General features: G+C 40.1%; 1 long non-coding RNA gene across 1 annotated transcript; it reads left to right on the top strand.

Annotated features, from left to right (window-relative positions):
- On the top strand, positions 1-18,950 carry LOC131810090 (uncharacterized). Its single transcript, XR_009345404.1, has 3 exons — positions 1-218; positions 1,355-1,476; positions 18,719-18,950. It is a non-coding gene; the product is annotated as an uncharacterized LOC131810090 (long non-coding RNA).
- Positions 18,951-27,986: the final 9,036 nt, after the last annotated feature.

The following is a 27,986-nucleotide window of genomic DNA, read 5'->3' as shown; positions in this document are numbered from 1 at the left end:
CTCCCTCTCGGCGGCCTTCCCAACAGCCGCCCTGGCAACCGCCAGGAGGCTACTGGCCTCAGTCCTACCTGCCTCAGCCCTTCTAGACTCTTAAGAGTCACGAAATCACCGAGTCTGACATACATGTAGACGTAACCCAGATATGAGAGGGATGACACTGGAGCTGCGAGCTCGAGAACGAGAGAAAAGCATCACCAGTAGAAGGAACATAAGCAAAGGTTGTGAAGCTGAAATGAAGACTAGCTCCGTGGGAAGGTGGTTTTTAACAGTGGGCATTACAAGTCAGTAGGGAAAGGATAACTCTTCAAGAAATGGTGCCGAGAAAATTTTTCCAAAAGTAAAGAAAAATAAATGTTTCATACCATATCCAAAAATAAATCCCAGAAGGATTAAAGGCCTCGAAATATTTTTCAGGAAATATATCTGTATGATATTAGAATAAGGAAGAATTTCTTAAATAAGATCCAAAAGGTACAAACCATGTGGGAAAATATTGTTAGAGTTGACTGCATTAAAATTTGTTAATTCTATAACAACATAAGTTTAAAAAGATGCAACACAAAGACAAGCCAAAAACTAGAAGGTATTCAAATAGATAAAACCATCGAAAGATTAATATCCAAAAAAAAGTTCTCAAAATCAAAAGGAAAAAAGCATACAATCCAGTAGAAAAGTAAATAAAGAGAATACAGAGCTAGTTCACCAAAAAAAGAAATATGAATGGCCAATAAACCAATGAAAAGATGTTTAACTTCACTGTAACTGTCAAAAGTACAAATTCAAACAACATAATGGGGCACCTGGCTGGCTCAGTCAGAACAGTATGTGATGCTTGATCATACTGTGATCATACTGGTCGGAGTTCCAGCCCTATGTTGGGTGTAGATATTAGATAAATAAATTTTATGTAGATATAATTTCATACCATTAGATTGGCAGAAAATTTAAATTAGTACCATGTTTTAGGATTTAGGATTATTGAATTTATATATTGCTAGTGGAGACATTTATTGGTACATCACTTAGAAGAATGTATAATATTTAATGAAATTGAAGATACACATGTCCTGTCACTCAGCAATTCCTAACATTAGTAAGAGTTGATAACTCATTGAGATTTATTATGTGTCAGGCAGTTTTTAAGGTTCCTTACATATTTCAAATCATTTCATCCTACTAACAATACCATGAAAAGTTATTTTTATTGCTTTCATTTTATAATTCAGGAAACAGACACAGAGATTTTAAGTGACATGACTAAAGTGACAGAACTAGCAAATTATGGTACCTGGACTTCAATCCTAAGTAGTCTGCTCCAAAATCTGACCTCTTTTTCCTTTTTTTTTTTTTTTAGGTGGGGCAGGAGAAAGAGAGAATCTCACAGGCACAGAGCCCGATGAGCTTGATCTCATGACCATGAGATGATGACCTAAGCCAAAATCAAGACTCCATCGCTTAACCGACTGAGCTACCCAGGTGCCCCGAGAATCTGACCTTTTAACCACTATGTTGCTGGTGTTCATTGTAACACTATTATAATGATAAAATATAGGAAATAGCCTAAATGTTCAACAAAAGAGAAATGGACGAACAAATTATGGTATATTCACACATGGAAATATATAGCCAGTAAATGAATGAATGAAAACATCATATATTAGCATAGTAAACTGCATACCTCAACATTGATTAATTAGCACCTATTGCACTGAATAGATTCAGTAATATTATTATTAATATTATTATTATTCAGTAACATATTCTAATGGACAAATGTGACTAAATATTAATGTGTTAAGTCTAGGTAGTGGAACATAGTTTTCTATAATTTTCTCTGTGTTTTTTTGGTATCTTTAGAATATAAATAATTAGGGTTTAAAAAGGCAAGATTGGGTGGAATGGAGAGAAAGTCAGTGTATCTGTAGTGTGATTCCAGATAGGAAAGGTAGTGGAGATGAGGTTGAAGGAGGAAAGTGCCAGATAATACAGGATTTTATAGCTCAAGGCAAGCAGTGGGGATTTAAAAGTGTGACGGGTAGGGGCGCCTGGGTGGATCAGTTGCTTAAGCATCTGATTCTTGATTTTGGTTCCGATAATGATCCCAGGGTTGTGAGATCTACCCCCACATCGCTGTCTGCTCCACACTCCCTGCTGATCTTCTCTCTCCCTCTGTCCCCCTTCCTACTGTGCTCTCTCTTGCTCTCTTTCTCATTTTCTCTCAAATAGATAAATAAATCTTATCAAATGTGACATGTAACCACTGGAAAGTGTTAAGTGGTTGTGTGATATCATCTGATTTACACCCTTGCTGCCACCATATGCAGAATAGGTGGTGGGAGGCAAGAATGAAGCTATTGTAGCAGTCCCAAGAGTGAAGGTAAACAGATTATGGAAACATTTTGGAAGCAGAACTAACGGAAAATGCATGGGTTATGAGGAGTGAGGGAAAGAGAAGAATCTGAAATGGCCACATGGCTTTTGGGTTGAGTGGTTGGCAATGACGCATATCGAGAAAAATGAAGAATTAGAAAAGAACAGATTAGGGGAAAAGGGAGAGAGAGCCAAAAGTCCTGCTTGGGACAGGTACAGGTTAATTTTAATTTTCCTATGAGATATCCAAATGGATGCACTTGGATATATGTCTTTGGAACTTCAGGTAGAGCAGGACTGGAGACCCAGAGCCATCAGTTATGTTCCTGCTGTAAGATAACAACAGAGAAAAACCACAAACCTTCTTTGACTCCACCACATCCTCCTCTAAGTTTCCACCCCATTTTCTACTTTCTTTTCTAGAAAAACTCCTATAAAGAACTGGCCAAGCCCTCTGTTTATACTTTCTTCTCATTCTCTCTTGAACACTTTTCAGCCAGGCTTTCATCCCCACTCCTAACTGAAACTGCTTTTTAAATTTTTATTTCATTTTTAAAAGATTTTATTTATTTTTTCAGAAAGAGAGAGCATAAGCAGAGGGAGCAGCAGGCAGAGAGAGAAGCAGGCTTCCCACTGACCAAGGAGCCTGAGGTAGTACTCAATCCCAAGATCCTGGGATCATGACCTGAGCCAAAGGCAGACACTAAACTGACTGAGCCACCAAGGCATCCCTGAAACTACCCTTTTTAATGTCACCAGTAATTTCCACTTGTGCTGAATCAAATGGCAAAGTATCAGTCCTTTATCTACTCTCTCGGCAGTGTTCTGGCTTGTTGATCATTCCCCAGTATTGGATTTCACCTGGCTTCCAAGCCTCCATGGTCTCCTGGCATTTCTTCTTGGTTTCTTTTCTTGCTCTCCCTTCTCTTTCTGATTTCTATATGTTCCAAGCACAGCCCTCAAAATCTTTTTTAAAGATTTTTATTTATTAATTTGAGAGAGAGATTGCAACCAGGGTGAGGGGCTGAAGGACAAGGACAAGTAGACTCCATGCTGAGCGCAGAGCCCAACATGGGGCTTAATCCCATGACCATGAGATCATGACCTGAGTGGAAATCAAGAGTTGGATGTTTAACTGACTCACCCAGGCTCCCCAACCTCTTGTCTATCTATACTCACTGCTATATTCACCCAGTTCTAAAACCACTTATATACTTACACCCATTAATACCATCCAAAGGCACTCTGACCTGGCAAAAATCTCTCTCTCTGTACACATACACACACATACACACACACATACACTTTATAATTATATTAAAGAATACAAGCTTCTCTATCTTTCAAGATCCAGCACTCACCAAAAAGTAGAACTCTAAATATTTGCTTTAATAACTACCACTATTCAAGCTCAGGAACATTTCCCCATTTCTTTTGCTCTATGTCCTCAACTGAAAGGCACCAAAAGAATTGAAAGCAAAGACTTGAGCAGATATTTGTATGCGTATGTTCACAACAATATTATTCGTAATCACCAAAATGTGGAAACAACCCAAGCATTCATTGAGAGATGAATGGATAAACAAAATGTGGCATATATACACAAATATACACAATGGAATATTACTCAAACTTGAAAAGGAAGGAAATTTGGACATATGCTACACAATCAATGAAACTCGAAGATGTTTTACAAAGTAAAATATGTAAATCCCAGAGACAAATATTACATGATACTAACTGTGTGAGGTACCCTAAGAATTTAAAATCAGAGACAAAAAACAACAGTGATTTCAAGGGGCTGGGGAAAGGGAGAATAGGGAGTTAGTATTTAATAGGTTCTGAGTATTAATTTTTTTGACAATTTTATTTATTTGTTTGTTTGTTTGAGAGAGGGAGAGACAGAGATAGTGAGAGAGAGCACAAGCAGGGAGGAGAGGGAGCAGCAGGTTCCCCACTGAGCAGTGAGGCCAATGTGGGGCTCCATCCCAGGACCATGACCTGAGCTGAAGGCAGAGGCTTAGCGGTACTGAACCCAGGAGTCTCATACTGATTATCAATTTAGGAAGATAAAGAAGTTCTGGAGATGAATGGTGGTATGGTGGCAAAACAATGCGAATATACTTAATGCCATGGAACTATATACTTAAAAATACTTAAAATGGTTAAATGGTGAGTACCTAGGCAGTGCAGTCGATTAAGTGTCTGACTCTGGGTTTCCACCTAGGTCCTAATCCCAGGGTAGTGAGATCAAGCCCTATGTCTGGCTCAGGGCTCAGCACGGAGTCTGCTTGGGTTTGTCTCTCCCTTTGCCCCTCCTCCTCTCAAATACATAAATAAATCTTTAAAAAAATGGTTATTTGGTAAATTTTACATTATATATATTTTATCACAATATTAAAAAAAAAAAAAACTGAGAGGTACCTGGGTGGCTCATTCAGTTAAACCTTTGCATTCAGTTCAGGTCATGATCCCAGGGTCCTGGGGTTGGGCTCCCTGCTCAGCAAGAAGCGTACATCATCTCCCTCTCCCTCTGGCCCGCCAACATGCTCTCTCCTCTCTCTCTCAAATAAATAAAGACAATCTTAAAAAAAAAAACAAAAACAAAAAACTGAAAGGCAACTGCCTCCTAATGCCTCGATTTTGGGTGGAACCACTTAAGAGAAACAAGCATCGCTTTGCAGTGCCAAGAGACTTTGAACAGCAGAAGTACTTAGGTAAGAGAAAACACAAATTAACTTGTCATACTCTTCCTCTTAGATAGCACAAATGCAGCATATTCTTGCATAACCGAGTATTATTTTCCAGTAGTAGTGAATGTTCCTTTTTAAAAATTGCCTCTTTTCATGTTCAAATTCATGGTTTGGAAACAATTGATGAATTAGCACAATCTCCACAGTGGCTGAAGAAAATTTTGCAATCCTAAACAATTCTTTTGACCCTTAAATGTTATATTCATATGTATATTTGTCTGCTTGTAACATATTGGAGAGACTGATTCTTTCCATAGTCAATAGATAACAATGAATTGGGAATGTATCCACAATAACTTTATTTGTATAAAAATATTTAATAAGGCAATAACTTAACAAATAAAGTTAACTTAATAAAGTTAACTTTCTATTTCCAGCATTGCTTGTATAATTTTGATTTAAAATTCTGATTATTTTGGAGGTGACTGTCTGGGTCAGGTAGAGCCATGCAACTCTTGATCTCAGGGTGTGAGTTCAAGCCCCACATTTGGCGTAGAGATGACACATAAACAAATCTTTAAAAGTCTGATATTTTTGTATTTTATTTTGTATATTAGTAGATAATTTGAATGTTTTAAGACAAAAAACAATTTTGGCAATTTATATTTTATATATTACTTTATTTTTAAAAAATTATTTATTTAACAGGGAAAGAGAGAGAGAGAGCACGAGCAGAGAGAGCCACGGGCAGAGGGAAAGGCAGAAGCAGGTTCTCTGTTGGACAGAGAGTCCACGCAGGGCTCAATCCCAGAACCCTGGGATCATGACCTGAGCCAAAGGCAGACGCTTAACCCATTGAGCCACCCAGGAACCTTTAGTCACAACTTCTAAATAGCTAGACATATGGTAGGTGGATCACCATCTGTGCTCTTGTTCCTGACCTTACAAATAGTAAGAGTGAACCTGCTAACTATCACTACTGGCCTCATAACCAGACTCAGCCTCCTGTGCCCTCTACATATGTAGCAAGCATCTCACGCAAAAAGTGCCACAAACTTTTCCTTTTCCAACAAATGACTGTGTACTCATTCAGCTGCTTAAGCCAAAGACTATGGAGTCATGCTCATCTCCATTCTTTCTCACACACTCCATATCGAATCCAATCTACATTGAAAATATATTCTCAAATCAAATCCTCCTCAGATTTACCCACAGACCTCTTTACTAATGCCCCTCCGCTCCCCACCCCCATCTAAACATGCATGATAATCCTTTTGGTAGACTAGCTATTTCTATATTTCTATTCTTGTCCTTCTGCACTCAATTCTCCAGACAACAGCCACATTAATATTTTTAATACATAATACAGATTGCATTCTCTGTTCAAAATATTCCAATGGCTTTCCGTCATCCAGAGTCCACAAAGTGGACTTAATGGCCACTGCTATCTCACCAAATTCACGTCCCCACCACTTCTTACTCACTCCATTGTGGCTCCAGGCACACTGGCCTTAGCGTGATTGAACAAGACAAATCAGGCCCATGACTTTCATACCTACTGTTTGCTTTCTCTGGTGTACTTTTCCTTTTCTCACTTTATTCAAGTTCAACTCTCACCTCAGAGAGGAATTTCTTCATGAACCTATCTGAAATAGCTTTCTCTATCCCCTTGCTCTTCTTTAAATTTTTCATATTAATTGGCTTCATATTGTCATTATTTTGTGTGTCTCCACTTGCCAGAGGCAAGTCCCCGTCCCCCCCCCCCCCAGCTATAATTGACATACAATAGAAGAAAAGGTCTTTGAAAGTAGGGTGACTTGCTTTATCAGTACTGTAACCCTAGGGTCTATGGTACAATAGGTCCTGTCATATTGTGGGCAACTCTTTGTTAAAGAAGAAATTTAAAAGCTTGTAGTGTTAAATGGGATTGGAGGAGCTATCTTAGGGAAAGCATGAATCAAGGGTCACAAACTCATATTCCTTTTTTTTTTTTATTTTTTTATTTTTTTATTTATTTTTTTTTAAAGATTTTATTTATTTATTTGACAGAGAGAGATCACAAGTAGGCAGAGAGGCAGGCAGAGAGAGAGAGAGGAGGAAGCAGGCTCCCCGCCGAGCAGAGAGCCCGATGCGGGACTCGATCCCAGGACCCTGAGATCATGACCTGAGCCGAAGGCAGCGGCTCAACCCACTGAGCCACCCAGGCGCCCACTCATATTCCTTTTTTAAGATTTTTTTTTTATTTGTCAGAGAGAGAGAGAGAACACAAGCAGAGGAAGCAGGAGGCAGAGGGAGAAGCAATCTCCCCACTGAGCAAAGAACTTGATGTGGGGACTCCATCCCAGGACCCTGGGATTATGACCTGAAATGAAGGCAGACGCTTAATCGACTAAGCCACTCAGGCACCCCCAATAAGCTCATGTTCTTGTACGCCTTTGGCAAATAGCCTAAATGAATGAAGCACGCTGGATATCAGATGTTTGAAGTAGTAAAACTGATTAAGAAATGACCCAGGCAGCAGGTACTCCAGCAAATTACTGCTGTGGGGAAATGTAGATCCCATTTTGTTAGATCTTCAAATTCTCCCAGAGAAATTGGTAATCCGGGTTTTTAAACACAATTTCTCATTTTTAAAGCTACAGGCCATTTAGGGGCACCTGGGTGGCTCAGTGGGTTAAGCCTCTATCTTCGGCTTAGGTCATGATCCCAGGGTCCTGGGATTGAGCCCCACATTGGGTTCTCTGCTGAGCAAGGAGCCTGCTTCCCCTGCTCTCTCTGCCTGCCTCTCTGCCTACTTGTGATCTCTCTCTCTCTCTGTGTCAAATAAATAAAAATAAAATCTTTAAAAAAAAAAAAAAGCTACAGGCCATATAATGTCCACCTATGCGTTCAGATTGGATGATGAACCAATAATTTGTGACCTTAAACATAAAAAAGGAGGAGGATCCAGGATCACCCCACAAGATACAAAACACACACGGATAGGCTCTAGCTTGCAAAAATGTTGAGAAGGAGCTACTGAAGAGGCAGGGGGCAAACCAAAAGGGCAGAATACTCCTGAAGACAAAAGAAGAAAGTGGCAGGAAGAGACTAGTCAGGTGTGTAGACTGCTAACAAGAGTTTGGGTAAGATGAGGACAGAAAAGCAACCACTTGAAATGACATCATAGGCAATGTTAATAGCCTTGACTAGAGAAGTTTCTGTGCATCTCTGGTACAGAAGCCTGATTGGAGAGGGTTGAAGAAAAACATAGGATGGGGAGGGGAGGAGGTTTAAACTTTTAAGAAGTTTTTTTCTGTGAAAAAAAGAACATAAAAATGGGGATGTGAGTTTTGGAAGGAATTCTTAAAGATAAGGAAACTCTTACCTTACTTCAAAACAGTATGGTTGGGGGCGCCTGGGTGGCTCAGTGGTTTGGGCCTCTGCCTTTGGCTTGGGTCATGGTCTCAGGGTCCTGGGATCGAGCCCCACGTCGGGCTCTCTGCTCAGCAGGGAGCCTGCTTCTCCCCCTCTCTCTCTGCCTGCCTCTCTGTCTATTTGTGATCTCTCTCTGTCTATCAAATAAATAAATAAAAATCTTAAAAACAAACAAACAAACAAAAACCCAGTATGGTTGTATACATATAGAAATGATACAAGAAAACAGGAAAAACTGTGATGTTGAAAAGAGGACAGGGGCACCTGGGTGTCTCAGTCCGTTAAGCATCTGCCCTCAGCTCGGGTCATGATCCCAGGGTCCTGAGATGGAGCCCCATATGGGGCTCCATGCTCAACAGGGAGTCTACCTCTTTCTTACCCTCTATCCCTCCCCCTACTCATGTGCTCTCTTTCTCTCTTTCCTTCTCTCTCTTTTAAATAGACTAATAAAATACTAAAAAAAAAAAAAAAAAAAGAGGACAAACTATAAGAGAAAAGTCCTTGAGAAGGCGAGAGGAGATGATTTTCAGAATATAAGAAAAGGTTTGGTCTAGGGTAGAAATGAGAGACACATTTTTATTTTAACTGGAGGGACGCTAGCAAATATGGATATGGGTGGGAGGCGGTGTGTGTCCATGTGGCAGTGGGCGACTCTGGAGTCGCTGCCTGAGTGCTTCTTCCTCCAGGAAGTACGAGATAAAGTGCTGAGCTGAAAGTAAGGAGGTGGGGAGAAGCAATGTTGAACATTGGAGGAGAGAAGGACCTTTAGAGTTAGAGCTGTTTCAGAGCGAGATAGAAAAGAATACTTACTAAATGTGTGCATGAAGACTGAAGGGCCACCGTGTTGGGTGGCATTCTTCATTTGTTTAACAAATACTCATGGCCAGTCTGCTATGTTTCGGGTACTGTCCTCAAGTCAGAAACAGGTCATTGAACAGAGGCACCTGGCTGGCTCAGCCAGTAAAGCATGTGACTCCTGATCTAAGGGTCATGAGTTCAAGCCCCACATGGGTTGTAGAACATACTTTAGAAAAAAAAAAAAGAGTCATGAATAAAGGATGTCCCTGGGTTTTGCATTTTTTTCCCCCAGAATCTACAATACAGTTAACTTCTTTGTCTTGAGTTGTATTCTAGTTCTACAGAGACTCCCAGTTCTTGATGAAGCTGGATATTTCCCAATACGCCATCAGTAATACATTTACAAATGAGGATTTAGGGTAGTTTCATTTTGCAGATCTTTTTTTCCAGATTCAAAACCCCTTATGGATATCTACCACGGTTGTGGTAACTTCTTTTCAAAATATGTGAAAAGCAGAGGATTCTAGAGTCAAGTTTGGTGGGTATGAATCCCAGCTCCACTACATGATTAGTTCTGTGCCTTTAGATCATTTAATTTCTTTGAGTCTCACATTCTTCATCTTAGGATGGACATAATACTAGCATGTATCTAAAGAACTATTGTTAGGGATGCCTGGGTGGCTCAGTCAGTCAAGCATCTGACTCTTGCTTTTGGCTCAGGTCATGATCTCAGTGTTGTGAGATTGAACCCTGTGTTGAGCTCCGCACTGTGTGGAGCCTTCTGAAGAGTCTCCCTCACCCTCTGCCCCTCTCGACCTCTTCAACAATAATAATAAAATAAAATAAGAGAGAGATTGTTCAAGTGACCAAAGAGGGCTGGACACATAGTAAGTGTTCAATAAATAGGATTACTATTGTTTCTATGAAGTTGAGTCTCAGAGAATAACTTTAGCTTCCCTTATGGTAGACTCCCACACATAGTGCCTATGGAAACAGTCTATTTTCATGACTGTTGTGTGAGACATAAAATGTCAGAGGACAGACCTATATTGTGGATCATTAAAGCTGCTGATTAGGCTAAAATTTCCGATTTGCAAGTTCAAGAACTTGACTCTATCATTTCTCCTAGGTGGTGATTAAGTCACAAGAGCCCAATTTACTAATTCACCCTAAGAAATATAATGGCGTCCCTATAGAAAAGTCCACTTGGGAAACAAAATTAGCATCAGAAGTTTGCTTAGGGAAAGTAGGATGGGTGTAAAGGGAGGGACAAGATCTTAAATCACCCCATTCCATACCCAGGCTTCTTCACAATTATTTTCCTTTATTTTTAAATTTTTATATATTTTTTAAATTTACTTTTTAAAGATTTTATTTATTTCAGAGAGAGGGAAGAGAGAGAGAGAGAGAGAAAGAGAGGAGGAGAGCACTCAAGCTTGAGCAGGGGGAGGGACAGAGGGAGAAACAGAACCCGCCCCCCAGCAGGGAGCTCAATGCAGGCAGACGCTTAACCAACTGAGCCACCCGGGCACCCCCAAAATTATTTTCTATTTTCTCTTTCTCCTTTTCTCAAGATCTAATCGGATTAGACTCTAAATCCTATCCATTTGTCCTCAGGAAACTTTCTTCTATCCATCTTTTCTCTGACCCATTCCCACTTATCCATGCCCTGCGAATGGGAACATATACAGAACACAGCATAACGTCCTCTAAAGGTCTGAGAAGAGCAAGGAGGAGGAGAGTGGCTGCAAGGTGAGGGAGCAGTGTCTATAGGATCCTGGGATCCCGGGAGTGTCTATACTCCAGAACCACTTTTGAGTGCTTATCCCCCATGACTGTCACCACACGTTCCCTGTCTCTCTCCTTTGGACTCACCACCTCCCCGGGATCCCAGGAGCCTAGTGTTCCATTCTGGGAGGCTTTGTTGTTGTGTTTTGACGAAGGGCTGGGGGTCCCAAAGGCAGAGAACCCTCAGAGGAGATGCAAACTCAAAAACCTCACAGATGCTGTTTCAGTCTTCCTTCCTGCCAGAGAGTGTCCCCCAGAAAACGATTCTTTGCTCTTTCTTTTGGGGGATTTTACATTTGTTGGATTTATTGAAGGACCGAGTCCTTCCCTGTCACGGCATCATTAGACAAGTCCTACTTTTCTCTTGCTTGAGCTATTGCAAGGGTGTCCCAACAGTTATCCCTGCTTCTAGGTCACTCCACTTATTCCCTGAAATTCATCTTCCTAAATTCACCTCCATGGCTTAAAAATATTAAGCCCCTTCTTGTTTCAAATTGAATAAAAATCTTCAGCTTGGGTTTTAAATCCAACCACTCACCATTTGCTATTCCTAAGAGCACAGAGTTCTTTGCTAGCTGCAAGTCCCCATCCCCCCGTATACAGTTTTCCTACCTTTGTGTCTTTGCTCAATTTGTTACCTCTTCATGGAACTCCCTGCCACTTAGACTAAATGATATTAAGAAATAGTATTATTCAGTCATAGTGGACTGGCCCTTCCTTCAGCCCCCCAAATCCTCACCTTTTTCTTACCTCAAGGGCTTTGTATATACTGTTCTGTCTTTCTAGAACATTCTTTACCTATCCAGCTCCTTCTCTATCTTCAGGGTTCTTCTCTTAAAGTTAAGTCCTTCACTTGTCTCTCTTCTAGCAGCCTGTTCTTTTTTTCTTCCTACTGCTTAACCAAATCTGTAATTATGCATGTATTGGTTTATTTGTTTAAGACCCCCTACCACCTCCGCACTAGATCACAAATGTGCCAGCCTATGTGCTCCCAGCTCTATTTCAGTGCGTAACACAGACGCCATGGCAAGCATGAACATTGGCTGGATGCCTGAGTGACTGATGGGTTATAATGCTTGGAACTCACAGTCCATGATCAGCAAAACCACCTGCATTCTCAGTCTCTTGTCTGCGTTAACTTACACCCCTCCTCTCAAGTGCTGCGGTTCCTCTTCTGTTTCCTTCATGGATTGGGGAGTGGCACACAATGGTTGCTCCATATATAATCACTTCATTGCTTTCTGCTCTGTCCCTTTCCCTTCAGTCTAATGAATGGTCAGGCAAGATAGCCCAACAGAATGAAAATCCATTACTGTTTTGCATTCAGACAGACTGAGATCGACTGCCAGTTTTGCTACTGACTCTCGGGCCATCTTGACCACGTTATTGAACTTCTCTGAGCTTCCCACCTTCATTTCTAAGAGAATTTTAACGTGGGCACAGGTACTTTGTTAGATTGGGCCATGGTGTTAAGCTACACTGCCCCCTAGAGGGCTTTTGTTTCTGGAGTAGTGGACTCAGAATCCCAGAATGTTTGAAGGTCTTTGCCGGCTATACTGACCCCCTGCACAGAAGGGGGGCGCCCACATAGACTGTGGGCCACAGATGAAGAGTTCAGCGGCCTGGAAGAGGGCAGCAATCCTTGAGCAGCAGGGTGACAGTGGTAGTTCTAGTTGTTTTTGAGAATTGGGGAGGGGACCCGGTTGAAAGTCCAGATTTATTGCCACTTAAGCATTTGGTGGGTTGCTTAGAGTTTAGAAATTTGGGTTATTGCTATATGTGTGGTACATTTGTGCCAGTCATGATTAGATAAGGTTATGGGTATTTCTGAGCCACACATTAAATGAAGGTAATAAGAAATCTCCACCTCTCAGTGTTGTTGTGAGGATCAAATGAGAAGATGGATTTATGTAAAGTGTAAATATGGTGCCTGATGCATAATAGATCCTCAATAATTGCCAACTGGTACCATTGTTCTTGAAAATTAGGTAGCTTTTCCACTTTTCTTTCTTTTGCCAAATGGCAAATTTATTCTCTAAAAATAGAGAATCTGAAAAAAAAATGGATTAAAACAAGAATACAATCAAAGTATTTTTTTCTTAAGGCAGTCCTTTGTAGGTAATAGCCTATTTTTGTAGGCAGTCCTTTGCTCTTTGGGTTAATAAAAGAATACACAGAGGTGCCTGGGTGTGGCTCAGTCATTAAGTGTCTGCCTTCAGCTCAGGTCATGATCCTAGGTTCCTGGGATCAAGTCCTGCATTCGGCTTCCTGGTCAGCATGAAGCCTGATTCTCCCTCTCCCACTCCCCCTGCTTGTGTTCCCTCTCTCACTGTCAAATAAATAAATAAAATCATTTTTAAAAAAGATAACACAGACCTTCTGTTAAGTGTGTGAAGTTAAATATATTTAAAAATCCATTAATAAATATAATATAATTATTAAGTATTGCCAGTGGCCAAGGTTAGGAATAGAAAATGACCGAGAAGGGGCAAACAGAACCTTCTGGGTTGGCAAAAATGTTCTATACCTTGATTGTGGTCATTGTTACATGTGTATATACATTTGTCAAAGTTCACTGAGCTATACATTTATGCGGGTATTTTACTGTATATTAGTTATACCTCAATAGAACTAATTGTTTTTTTTTTAAATCCAATCTTTTCATAGTCTTTATTATTTTATTTTTTTAAAGATTCTATTTATTTGTCAGAGAGAGCACAAGCAGAGGGAACCGCAGGCAGAGGGAGAGGCAGCCTCCCGCCAAGCAAGGAACCCAATGTGGGACTCAATCCCAAGACGCTAGGATCATGACCTGTGCCAAAGGCAGACACCCAACTGACTAAGCCACCCAGGCATCCCAGTTTTTATTATTTTCATACTTTTTTAAATTTAAATTAATTCAAGTAGTAATTAAACTTGAAATTATATTTCTTATTCATTAACTTATGCTTGAACTAAATAATTTAATAAATATTAATTTACCTTAAAATATCACGATAATATCATACTATCAGTAATAGTAACGGAAATGAATCAGTGGAAATAAAAATGCTGTTTTTATTATATATCCAAACAGCCCAGATGATGACTTGGACCGGACTACAGTGCTGGGCTTTCGGCATACAAATTGAAATAGACATGGCCCCTCACCTCAAGTAGCAGCTTACTGTGCAATGAGGGACCCACACATAAATAGATCATTTCTTTTTTAAATAATTACATATTTTAAAATAATTGATTAAAATATGCCCTTAATTTTTAAAAATCTGCACAGAAAAAAGATAGTGAAAATAAAAAATAAGTCTCCCTGTGATCCCTGCCTTGGTCCCCCAGTTTCAATATGGTGTATGTATATGGTAACTTTGTATATAGTAGCTTTGCTCTCTCTTTATTTTGGTTCTTCTCCTTGCCTATTTTTTTTTTTAACTTAACACCTCTACTCTGGAGATAATCCCATAACAAAATATATCAAACAGTTTTCTTTCTTTCTTCTTCTTCTTCTTTTTTTTTTTTTGACCCACCCACCCACTCCAAACAGAGAGTTTTCAATAAAGGAGGTAAAAATCATAGTAGAGGGATGAAAAGAATGCAGTGGGTCTTCGGAATACTACTGACTACTAGCTAACTTAGGTAAAGCTTCCTGGAGGATTAATGGGGCAGCCTCATCTCATGTGCATTCCAAGATAAAAACACACAAACTCATTAATAAACCAAACCCTCTAGTTGTCTACTAAACTGTGTGCTCCTGTCTATAACTCTGGTAGTTGTTTGATGGGGAGCCAAAGCAGTACATACCGAGCAAGGATGGAGAAAGGATGCTGTACAGGAAATGAGACTGGGGTTGGGGGTGGGGACTTACGTGCGCCTTTCAAGCAGAGGTAGGAGTTGGATGGGACTTGGTTCAGGAAGAGCTAGAAAGCCAGTGTGTACAGGAAAGTCTGGAGTTACAGATCATGTTTCAGATCGCAGTTCTCCGACTATGATTGCCAGATTCAGCAAATTAAAATGCAGCAAATCTAGTTAGATTTCCAATTGAGATAAACAACAAACACTTTTTTAGTACAAGTATGTCCCAGATTCAAAAACAGCTGGGCTTCCTGTTTTATTAAATATATATATTTTTAAGATTTTATTTATTTATTTGACAGAAAGACAGCGAGAGAGAGGTAATACAAGCAGGGGAAGTAGGAGAGGGAGAAGCAGGCCTTCTGCTGAGCAGGGAGCCTTATGCATGGCTCGAACCCAGGACCTTGGGATCAGGGCCTGAGCCACACAGGCGCTTCCTGTATTTTATCTGGCAGCCCATATGAATGAATTAAATTAACTACTCAACACCACAAGCTCAAAAACAATAGGAAAACAGGCATGTTGAATGGGAAGAGAGACAAGAAAGAAAATGTGAGGAATTAAAGTCAAGACTTAGCTAATGAGGGGCACCTGGGTGGCTCAGTGGGTTAAAGCCTCTGCCTTAGGCTCAGGTCATGATCTCAGGGTCCTGGGATCGAGCCCTGCATCGGGCTCTCTGCTCAGTGGGCAGTAGGGAGCTTGCAACCCCCTCTTGCTTCCTCCTTTCTCTCTCTGTCTTCCTCTCTGCCTACTTGTGATCTCGGACCTGTACACACTGGCCTTCTTAAAAATCTTAAAAAAAAAAAAAAAAAGACTTAGCTGATGAGTTTAGGGCTGATGGGGCCCAAGCTAAGAAGGCAACTCTGGTAGATTGGCCTGGGCTGACAGGGTCAGGTCTGATGTGGCTTGAAAGGTCAGGACGGGTAGGCCCTCAGGGCAAAGGAGGCATCTCTCTCAGTCAGAATCAGTGGGGATGGGGCCAAGCAGATGGCTCTTGTGGTCAGGAGATAGAGTAAAAAGTGAATATACCAAGAATAATGGAACCAAAATTCTCACTGTTGGAGAAGACAGTTACAAATATGGAAATGATACAGACTAGGGGCGCCTGAGTGGCTCAGTGGTTTAAGCCGCTGCCTTCGGTTCGGGTCATGAGCTCAGGGTCCTGGGATCGAGTCCCACATCGGGCTCTCTGCTCGGCGGGGAGCCTGCTTCCCTCTCACTCTCTCTGCCTACCTCTCTGCCTACCTGTGATCTCTGTCAAATAAATAAATAAAATCTTTAAAAAAAAAAAAAAAGACTAGAACAAACTCCGATGTTGAAATAGAACTAAAGGTAGAATGGGGCCCCTGGGTGACTCAGTCAATTTTAAGCATCTGCTGTAGGACAGGACCTGGGGTAGAGCCCTGCACCAGGCTCCCTGCTCAGTGGGGAGTCTGCTTCTCTCCCTCTGCTCCACCCCACTGCTCATTCTCTCTCTCCCCCTCTCAAATAAATAAATAAAATCTTAAAAAAAAATTAAAGGTAGAAGTGTGAGCCTATGGTGTTTGTGTATGTGTACTTGTGGGTGCATGTTTGTATGTAGACAGAGACAGAGTTAAAAAAAACTATCATTTATGAAGAGAGAGAGAGAGAGAAGTGCAGATACATGAACATGATACACATTAGTGGTTTGCTGGTAAAGTGGCTTTCTGATTAGAAAAAACACACACCGATAGGCAGCATTTACTGATTTCCGCGGTATAAATACTCCTACTACAGCCGATTTCAAACCACCATCACTTTAACAGCTGCTTGCAGAATTCAACCATATTCAACATGGTGCTTTTGCAAGCCCCGATGAGCTGACTTCAGCCCAACACTTTAGAAGGCACGTGATATCTATGTTTGCATGGATGTGTGTCCATGAGTCTATTTCCTAGCCAATGTCCTTTTTTCTAGTACTAATAAAAGGACCTGCAAGAATATGTGGCGTCTAAAAAACAAAACAAATGAACAAACAAATAAACAGAAACAGACTCGTAAGTACAGGGAAAAAAAACTGGAGGTTGTCAAAGGGGAGAGGATTGGGAGAATGGGCAAAATAAGTAAGGGGTTTAAGAAGTACATGCTTCCAGTTATAAAATAAATAAGTCGGGGCGTCTGGGTGGCTCAGTCGTTTAAGCATCTGCCTTTGGCTCAGGTCATGATCTCAGGGTCTTGGGATAAAGCCCTGCATCAGGCTTCCTGCTCAGGCCGGAATCTGCTTCTCTCTTTCCCTCTTCCCTGGCTCACTCTCTTTCTCTCTCTCGAATAAATAAAATCTTTTAAAAGTAATAAAATAAATAAGTCAGGGGGATGAAAGTACAGCACCGGGACTATAGTCAATGATATTGTAGCAACTTTGTATTGGCGACAGATGGTAACTACACTTACTATCGGTAATGTGTATAAATGGTATTGTACACCTGAAACTAATATAAAATTTGTGTCCATTATACTTCAGTTAAAACAAAGACTAAAAAAATAATTTGATTGTATGTGTGAGGGTTCCCCCCCCAGGCCCTCTATTCTGTTCCTTTGGTTTTATGCCTGTGTTTATGTCAGTACCAAACTGTTTTGATTCCTGAAGTTTTGGATTAAGTTTTGAAATTAGGAACTGTGAGACACACAATATTGTTCTTTTAAAGATTGTTTTGACTATTTGGGGTCCCTTGTGATTCGATATAATTTGAGGATGGATGTTTCTATAAAACCACATAGTTTGAAAGATATTTTTCTGTCGAATGAAATGGTACACACTTTTGTAATTCGACGTGCTCCCTAAAATGGTCATGACTGGCTGACTCAGTCCGTAGAGCATGTGACTCTGGATCTAGGGGTTGTAAGTTGGAGTCCCACATTGGGCATAAAGATGACCTACACCTAAAAATAAAATCTTTTTTAAAAAAAAAATTGTCAGTTGTGAAGTTAGGGACCCTTTAGAGAAACGTCATAACGGTACTGGATCCCCGTATGGAAAAAGTTGAAAAGCCCAAGACAACATTTTACAAGATCTCCCTTCCCTGGTTTGTAGCCATAAGAAACAAAGAGGGCTCACTAACACTCTGGGTCCACTTTCCTAAGGCAATTACACCAGAACTAGACCTTATCTCTCATTGGTTTGTTTCAAAGGCCTTTACAGAGTTATGAGGAATTTAGTGGTTCTTGATAGGATTGCTTTTATCTCATCTGGCAGAAAAAAAAAAAAAACTTTAACAAGTACTACAAAATCACAATGTCTTTTATGGCCCATTATCACTTAGCAGTGTAAAGTGATCTCAGATTCATTTGTCCAAACATTGCATTTGACATGCATTCACCACGACTTTTCTCTTTCTAAGACAAGAAAAATCATAAATAATGTATATTTTACAAAGAGATTCTAGTGCTACACTTACTTGATAAGGCTCTTAATCTCTTTGTCTTACATCTTTAAAATGGAATATTAACAGAAACTACATCACAGGGTAGCTTGAGATCAAATGCATTCATAGATGCAAAATGTTTGAAACAATGGCATATCAATGTCAGCCCTTATTATTATCTTATCAGGTGTTGAGAGGATTAAGATAAATGAGAAATGAGACCCCCCCCCCCATACAGGAAGGTCTTGATGTGGCATCTGGTGCCTGGAAAGTGCTATAAATACATGTTGATGATTGTTATAAACAGATGTTTTTGTGATTTCCTAGGAAGCCCACCCCTTTATTAGGTGCATCTTGCCTTTCTTCACAGTTTGGATCTATGAGGAATTTGTTGTCATAACAAGCATCGTGTTCTTTCCACAGTTATCTTCATCCAAGCCATTGGCTTTCAAGGCCTGTGGTTGTTCTGTTCAACATAGTAGCCTGTGGACATCTATGGCTGTTGAACCCTTGAAACGTGGCTAGCACAAATTGTGATGAACTCTGATGATAAAGTACACACCAGATTTCAAAGTCTTCGCATGAAAAAAGGAATGAAAAAATTTGGTTAATAATTTTACATTGATCCCATGTGTAAGTCATAGTATTTTGAATATACTGGATGAAATAAATATCCTATTTAATTTTACCTGTTTCTTTTTACTTTTTAAATGTGGCTTCTAGAAAATTTAAAGTTACATACGTGGTTCACATTTTATGTCTGTTGGGTAGTGCTGCCTTGTAGGGTCACAACTTGTGATTATTTAGCTTTAAGGTAGACTTCTCATGATTTGGCTTAATCAGTAAATGATATTTCCAAATGTTTATAACATACATTGATCATTTACCTCTACATTGCAATTATATTTTAAACCTACTTCATGTTAAAAAAAACGACTGAGATAAAAAACAAATCTACTTCATGTTAATATCTCTTTTTCTCAGGGGCACCTGGGTGGCTCATTCGTTAAGTGTCTGCCCTGGACTCGGGTCATGATCCCAGGCTCCTGGGATCGAGTCCCACATCGGGCTCCCTGGTTATCTTGTGTTCCCTCTCTCATTGCACTCACTGTCTCTCTCTCTGTCAAATAAATTTTTAAAAATCTAAAAAAAAATTATTTTTTTCCATATTATCCTGGATTTAAGGCATTTTTATAGACTTAAGTTGTTCCATTTGATGACAGTCATTGATTCCAATATTCAGCTTGTCACGGCGTAACTGTCCCTGAGCATGAACATCTTCTCACACTGGCCTGTTTGCCTCCTCCAACGCCAGGAGTGAGATCCTCAAAGAGTTGCTGTTTCCTGTCAGTAACAAAATGTACCAGGAGTTTCTCTGCCTGGAGATTTGGCACTGGCTGCCCTCCAAGAAACCCTGGCTTCTTTTCATGAAGGAGAATGTGGAGGATTTAGGACCTAAGGCTGCATTTGTATCGTTCTCAGTAACTACAGGGTGTCAGCTGGCCCAGAACAAAGCAGACATTAATCATCTTATGGACTGAGTGGAAGCCTTTCAGTCCTGAGTTCCCTTTAACCCTCACCTCATTATTTTTATCTTAGTCTAATACAAATAATAATTTAAACACAAATTAAAATTTACACAAAAATTTGGATCCTTTAACAGTGCAATTCTATAACATTTCCTCTTATCTGCTCTATTTTTACCATGGTACTAAAAATTTTCAATATACTTCTTTCAGTTTTCACTTATTTCTTATCTGAACTGTCAGCTGCTTAATTTGTAATATGTGATATACCCATACCACATATATTTTTTAAATTTTTTACCTAATTTATTTATTAGGTAATCCTGACACCCAGTGGGGGGCTCAAACTTATGATCCCAAGATCAAGAGTTGCAAGCTCTTCCGACTGAGCCAGCCAGGTGCCCCCATACCATACACATTCTTGATATCATGAGAAAGAGACAAGCAGCCCCGTCCATGGGGAGCTGTGCTGGTACTCCCACTTAGGCCTTAACACAGCAGTGAGCTGGCCACCTGGCTCAGCCATGGTGTTCTCCTGCTGACCATAAAACACTTTGCAGAATACAGACATGAGATAAGGCCACTCTGTGATAGAGGCAGACGAAACAAGACTACTCCATGATTACAACTGAGTAGACGAAAACAATAATGTCATCTATAAGACACAAAATCACAAAAGCGACTGAGTACGTGCCCTTTTCCCCAGATAATATAGCTGACTACTGCTCCTTTACCAGTACAGCTTTAACTCTACTCTGTTCCTTCTGACTTCTGGATAAAAATTATTAAGATACTCAATCATAGAATTATTGCTGCTTCCTAAAAGTATCCAACCCAAAGCAAAGCCATACTTCCTTAAACCCTTTCCCAAATCATCCAGGCCAAGCTCACATTTTGCAATGTGACATTATAAATTTATGACATCTTATGGAGACACTCCATGGACCCCATGGCTTACTGTCTCCCAGATGGCAATGAGCTAATAAACCCTGCTTTGATTAGCTACAGGTGTTTTCCTTCTGGTCTCCCACTGACAGACATTGACACACACCAATTTATACGTTTAAATTACAGTGTAACCCAAAACTTCAGAAACATTTATGTTCCATTTTCAATATGGCAGCTTGTTTCCATTAAATTTATGCTATGATTATTCATTTCCTTTGGCCAGAGTCCTATTCTCATAAGACTTCTGAATTTAACTTTTCCAGTTTACTCAACTGAATATTAATATATTCATAGGCAATGGGTTCAAGATATTAGTAGCAGGGATGCCTGGGTGGCTCAGTCATTAAGCGTCTGACTTCGGCTCAGGTCATGACCCCAGGATCGTGGGATCGAGCCCCACATCAAGCCCCACATGGGGCTCCTTGCTGGACGGGAAGCCTGGTTCTTCCTCTCCCTTTCCCTCTCTTGCTGTGTCTCTCTCTGTCAAATAAAAAGAAAAAAAAAAAGATGTTAGTAGTAATATCAAATTCACTAAAATTGATCTTATTTAAGGACATTATAAAGAAATATTCAGGGGCAGGTACATAGGATTCAATAAGATACTTTTTTAGACATTTGAACTAGCATATAGAGTCATTTGACAATATACATTTGATTCAAAAAGATTACTACATAGAATAAGAAACATTGAAACACTGCATAAAATCTGTATCATAACAAATAGCTGCCTATGAACTAGACTAGGTCACTAACATGCTGCTAAAGCATAAACTGAGATGTCCCATAATTAACCATCTTTCTTAAATTTATTCTATTTTTACTATGTGAATAAAACCTTTCAATTATTTTCACCTCTCTTGAATTTTCATATCAAGAAGATCATGTAAAAAAAAACCCTACTTTGGTTATTTCCTGTTAATAGGGGGGAAATGAGTTCCTTTGCTCATCATAAACAGCTTTGACAATCATTTAATTGAAAAAAAAAACAGAAAAGTAAAAAAATAAGCAAGAAGGGAGATATAATTAATTTATGTAAATTACAAGTTATGATTTGGCTTTGCTATGAATGACAAGTACACAGTTAAAACAGTAGAAATATTATGTTGTTGACTTCAACTTTTAGAGTTAACTTCTAGACAAGGCACAGAAAACTGAATGTGAACATTCTTCACCTTGGTCACGTAAAAGTAGACATACTCATGTTAGAAGTTGGGAGGTGAATGTGATGAAGAATCCTGAAGGGAAGGAAGGTTGCTAATATTTGTGTTTTACAAAAATGTAGAATCTAGATATCTTTCTATTGTTGCCTAGACATAAAACAAATATGTAAAATATTGATTAGAATTACTAATTAAGAAGAGAGCAGGGTAGTAAGCTAAACCCCTATCATAGCAGTTAGCCAAAAATGGATGATAAATCAAGAAATAATGACTTTGAGGCACCTGGGTGGCTCAGTAGGTTAAGCGTCTGCTTTCAGCTCAGACCATGATCCCAGAGTCCCAGGATCGAGCCCCACATCGGGCTACCTGGTCAGCAGGAAGTCTGCTTCTCCCTCGGCCCCTCAGCTCCTCCCCCACTCACTCCACTCTCTCCTGCTCTCTTTCACTCTCTCTCTCAAATAAATAAATAAAATCTTTAAAAAGAATAAAAAAGAAATAATGACATAGTGCATTATTTAGAAAGATGAAGACAAACACAAGAGGGAAAACTTTTTTTCTTTAAAAATTTATTTATTTATTTGAGAAAGAGAGGGAGAGCGAGCAGGAGGACAGGCAAAGGGGAGGGAGAGAGACAAGCAGACTCCATGCTGAGTGCTAAGCACAGTACAGGGCTCAGTCCCAGGACACTGTGATCGTGACCTGAGCTGAAACCAAGAGTTGAATGCTTGACTGACTAAGCCACCCACGTGCCTCAAAAAAAAAAAAAAAAAAGAGAGAGAGAGATAGAGAGAGAAAGAGAGATTTATCAAGGAAAAGGAAAACCACAACACTGTTAGAACTAATAAACAAACTGAGCAAGATTTCAAGATAATAAGATTAATATTAAAAAATCAGGTGTCTTTATACAATGAACAATCCCAAAGATAGAATTAAGAAAACAAGCCCACTTATAGTAGCACCAAAAGGAATAAAATACTTGGGAATAAATTTGACAAAAGATGTATAAGACTTGTACAATGAAAACTAAAAATATCGGGGCACCTGGATGGCACAGTTGGTTGAGTGAATGACTCTTGATTTTACCTCAGGTCGTGAGCCCTATGTCGAGTTCTAAGCTCAGCATGAGGTCTGCTTGAGATTCTCTCTTTACCCCTCTGCCCCTCCTGCTTGTGCTCTCTCTCTCTCTCTCTCAGAGAAATAAAGAAATCTTTTTTATTAAAGATTTTAATTTTTTATTTGACAGAGAAAGAGATCACAAGTAGGCAAAGAGGGCAGGCAGAGAGAGAGAGGGGGAAGCAGGCTCCCTGCTGAGCAGAGAGCCCGATGCGGGACTCGAACCCAGGACCTTGAGATCATGACCTAAGCTTAACCCACAATTAATAATTCTTTAAAAAAAGAAAAGAAAAGAAACCTAAAAATGTTGTTAAAAATTAAAGATCTAAATAAACAACAACAACAAAAAGCCCATGTTAGTGAATCATAAGAGTCAATGTTGCTAAGAAGGAAATATCCCCCAAGTGGATCTACAGAGTCAGTGCAATGCTTATCAAAATACCAGCCAGAATTTTTGCAGAAATTGATGAGCTGATCCTAAAATGTATTTGCAAATTCAAGAGCCTCAGGGCGCCTGGGTCGCTCAGTCAGTTGAACGTCTTACTCTTGGTTTTGGCTCAGGTCCTGATCTCAGGGTTGTGAGATTGGCCCTGCATCAGGATCTGCACTCAGCAGGGAGTCTACCTGAGATTCTCTCCTTCTTGGTCTGCCCCTCCCCCATTGGCACTCTTTCTCTCAAATAAATAAATAAATAAATATTTTTTTAAATGCAAGAGATCTAGAACAGCCAAAATAATCCTGAAAAGGAAGAACAAAGTTGGAAGACTCACACTTCCTGATTTCAAAACTTACTACAAAACTACAGTAATGAAAACAGTGTGGTAGTGGCATGAGGATGGACAAGCAGATCAATGGAATTGAAACAAGAGCTCAGAAATAAGCTCTTATATTTACAGTCCATTGATTTTGACAAGGGTATAAAAACAATTAAATCAGAAAGAATGGTCTTTACAACGAATGGTTTGACTATGTAATTATAAACTAAAAAGCATTGAAATATATATTTTAAACAGGTGAATTTTATGATATGTAATTATATGTCAATAAAGCTGTTTAAAAATATGTAAGATGTAACTCCTCTGCTTACAACCCTCCAGTGGCTTCCCATAGCATCTACAGTAGTGGTTTTTGACCAGGGAGAGGAAGAAGGTTCTGTTCCAGGGGCCATTGGACATTGTCTGAAGACCTTCTTGGTTGTCTCATTGACAGGGTACTACTGGCATCTAGTGGGGAGAGGCCAAGGATGCCGCTTACTTCTTAGAATGCATATTTTTGACCTCTGCAACAAAGAATTGTCTTGCCAAAAGTGTCAACAGTGCTAAGACTGAGCCTCTTTGATCCAGAGCAAAAAGAGCAAAGTCCTTACAATGGTCTATGAAGCTCTCCTTCCTTGATCTGGTGCTGGTTGTCCCTATTTTCAGCTTCCTGTTCCTTCAGACACCCTGGCCTATTCACTGTTTCTCAAACTCACTAGACACACTTCTGCCTGGGACGCTTTGCACATATTAATTCCTCTGCTTAAGGGCCTCTTCTCCTCCCCTCCCGAGAACCACATGGCTAAATTTCCCTCCTCAAAAAGATTTTGAAAAAATATCCTTTCTCAGTGACACCTAACTTGACCATCCAATTTAAAATGACAAGACCCTCACAGGCACTAGCATCCTTCTTGCCCTGTTCTATTTTTTAAATTTTTAAATTCCACTGTATTTATCACCTTCCAACATATTATTGAGTTAGTTTGTTTACTTATTTTTATTACTGTTGTCCATTTCCCCTACTATAAGCATCACAAGAATTCTTGTCCTATTCGCTCACTCACCTGTTGCAATACCTGGCATATAGGAGCTGTCGATAAGTATTAATTAAATGAATTAAATGTATGAACTTGATAATTTCCATAGCCATTTTTTTTTGAGAGAGAGAGAGAGAGAGTGAGTGGGAGGGACAGAGGGAAAGGAAGAGAGAATCTTTTTTTTTTTTTAAAGATTTTATTTATTTATTTATTTGAGAGTGGGAGAGAAAGAGCGAGTGCACACGTAGGGGAGAGGGGCAGAGGGAGGGAGAGAATCTCAAGCAGACTCTGTGCTGACTGCAGAACCAGTGCGGGGTTGGATCTCTGGACCTTGAGATCATGACCTGAGAGGAAACCAAGAGTTGGATGTTTAACCGCCTGAAACGCCCAGATGCCCCAAGAGAGAGAATCTTAAGAAAGCTCCACACCTGAGGGCAGTCTGATGCTGGGTTTGATCTCACGACTCAGAGATCACGACCTGAGAGAAATCAAGAGTTGGACACTTAACTGACTGAGCCACACAGGCACCCTTAAAGCCTTTTAAAGATATTTTCTATTTACTACCAATCCCAAATTTCCAAAAGATTTTAAAAATCAAGAATTGTCTTAAAAATCCAATTATGGGGCGCCTGGGTGGCTTAGTTAGTTAAGAATCTGCCTTAGGCTCATGTCATGATCTCGGGGTCCTGGGATCGAGCCCTTGCATCAGGTTCTCCGCTCAGTGGGGAGTCTGCTTCTCCCTCTGTGCTCTTGCATGTGCTCTCACTCTCTCAAATAAATAGTCTTTAAAAAAAATATGCTACTGTTTTCATCTCCAATTCAAGTTTTGCGAAGTACACATACCTTTGAGATCAGCTAAAGGGTAACTTCAGTAAGAAAAGTCACAGACCTCCCAGTCTAAGTCAAATTCCCTTCCTTTATCTTTTCTTTATGGAAATGACCAGAAGTGTAATTTTATTATTTTTTACATAGTCATTTCATTTATATCCGTTTTCCTACAAAAGTGCAGGTCCCAAGAGGGCAAGGCCCTACTACTCTTTTTCCCTCACCTCTCCATCCCCAGGATCTAGCATACTGCCTGGCATATAGTAGGAATTCAAAAAACATGTTTTGAAGATTAATATTGCTCATGGAATCATCCATAAATATAAGTTTTTTTGTTAGACTTTAATATTAAAAATTATTTTGTAGTTGAAAAATATGCTTCACAGTTATTACAATAGACTTTTAATGGGTGTTGGCAGCATAGAGTTGAAGCTTGTGTTCTCTGGTAAAATCGTAGCACTCTGACCTTCTGATTTGCTGGCAATAGTGACTTTAAAAAGAATGAGTCCCAAATAGGAGATATACTTGAGACAAGCTACATTCTCCAAATTTCCTACTTTGATGACTCTGAGGGCAACCAGCAAGCAATCAGGGATTGCTGACCTCTGCATAATTTAATTACCTTGGGTAGTCTGCACATTTTGATAACTGTTCTTATGGTGAAATAATCTTGTGTGCATTTTCTATTTCACTTAGAAATAACAGGGGTTTTTTCTAAGAAACGAACTATGTCCACTTCAGTAGACTCTATTTACTCTAATGGCCTAGGTTTCTGGCTGATCTCCAATAAAGCCCAGCCTGAAGCATCCCAGGGCCTTTCAGGGCTAAATGGCTAGCCTTTTATTTTGCTTCTCAGCAGACAAGATTATCTCATCAAAGAGAATATTTATTAATAAGTTGGCATTTGTTTTGTCCTAAATGGCTCCCAAATGAGCTAGACGAATTAAAGACAGAAGAACTTCCAATTCTTTCTAATGCACCCACAAGAGACCATTGAATGGATCCCTCCTAACATGAGGCTATTAATAAGAGGGGGAAGGGTGCTTGTTTACTGGGAACCAGTAGACAAAGGAAGAAGGACTAACACCAATAACCTCATTCTCCCTAATTGCTCATGCTTCTCCCAACAGAGTTCTCCCTCAGGATAGGGGTGGCTAGAAGTACTGAGAGTGGCTCCTCCTGGACTACAGATGTTCCTGGACTGTTTTTTAGAAGGCTTTATTCCTTCTAAAAGGGTATCATCTGAACAAGCAGGATGCACCAACAGGAGCCCACCCCCAGGGCACCCGATCTCCTCAGCCACCGAACCATCCCCTTTTCCCACATGAACACCTGTACTCTTCTCATCTCTCAGGGCATGACTATCACAAACAAGAACCTTCAGAATTCCTTTATGAAGGGTTAGACTCCTGGGAATCTGGTTACTGTGATGATCCTGATCCTCTGTGGTGCACTGACAGAGCTTAGACTCTGGACTGGGAGGCCCCTGTTTGAGCACGTGACCGACTTCTCTGTTTGTCATGCTCCGTTTATTTAGATGCAACTATAGGGGGCGCCTGGATGGCTCAGTTGGTTAAGCAACTGCCTTCAGGATCCTGCAGTGGGGGGGGATGGAGTCCCACATAGGGTTCCCTGCTTGGCAGGGAGTCTGCTTCTCCCTCCGACCTCTCATTCCCTCTCTCACTCTCTCTCTCTTTCAATCAAATAAATATATTTTTAAAAATCTTCAAAAAAAGTTACAACCATAACAATGACAACATTCCATATATTTTAATAAACACTGTCCTCCTAGGAAAAGGTAGTGATGGTTTCTTTCCAGTTGGCGCTTTATTGTCTGTAAAGTGGGGGTCTTGTCAATCCAAAGCTATCCTGTGAGCATGCTGTGCAACTGTTGGCTGGAGTAGGACCCTCAAAGACCTCAAAGATGGTGAAGAACCTTGAACTTCCCTGAAATAGAGGACATGTTTGCCTTGGCAGAATTCCCAGCCCCGAACAGCAGTTGCAAAGATCAAGAAGAAAGCATGTATTCAAATAATTTTCTTGTTCTGTGTTTAAAGTACATGCCCCAGATAAAATGTTGCAGGTACTTCGTGATAGAAAGACTATGCTGGGAGAGGCTCTAGTTAATGGGAAGATTTGTTTGTTAATGAGGAGAATGGGTCTAGTGGAACACTGAGGAGTCCTTTGCAGAGAAACAATGGGCCTCCCTGAAGCTCCCCCTGTTAGAGACCAACTGACTCCTGTGACCAAATGAGATATACTAAGGAATAAATTGTTAAAAAGGGATTGTTGGTCCTATGAGGACCTATGGGTATGGTGGTATTAGT

The sequence above is a fragment of the Mustela lutreola genome, chromosome 10, assembly GCF_030435805.1.
Source record: "Mustela lutreola isolate mMusLut2 chromosome 10, mMusLut2.pri, whole genome shotgun sequence".
In the NCBI taxonomy this organism is placed as follows: domain Eukaryota; kingdom Metazoa; phylum Chordata; class Mammalia; order Carnivora; family Mustelidae; genus Mustela; species Mustela lutreola.
This window is presented reverse-complemented; position numbering and strand designations above follow the sequence as displayed.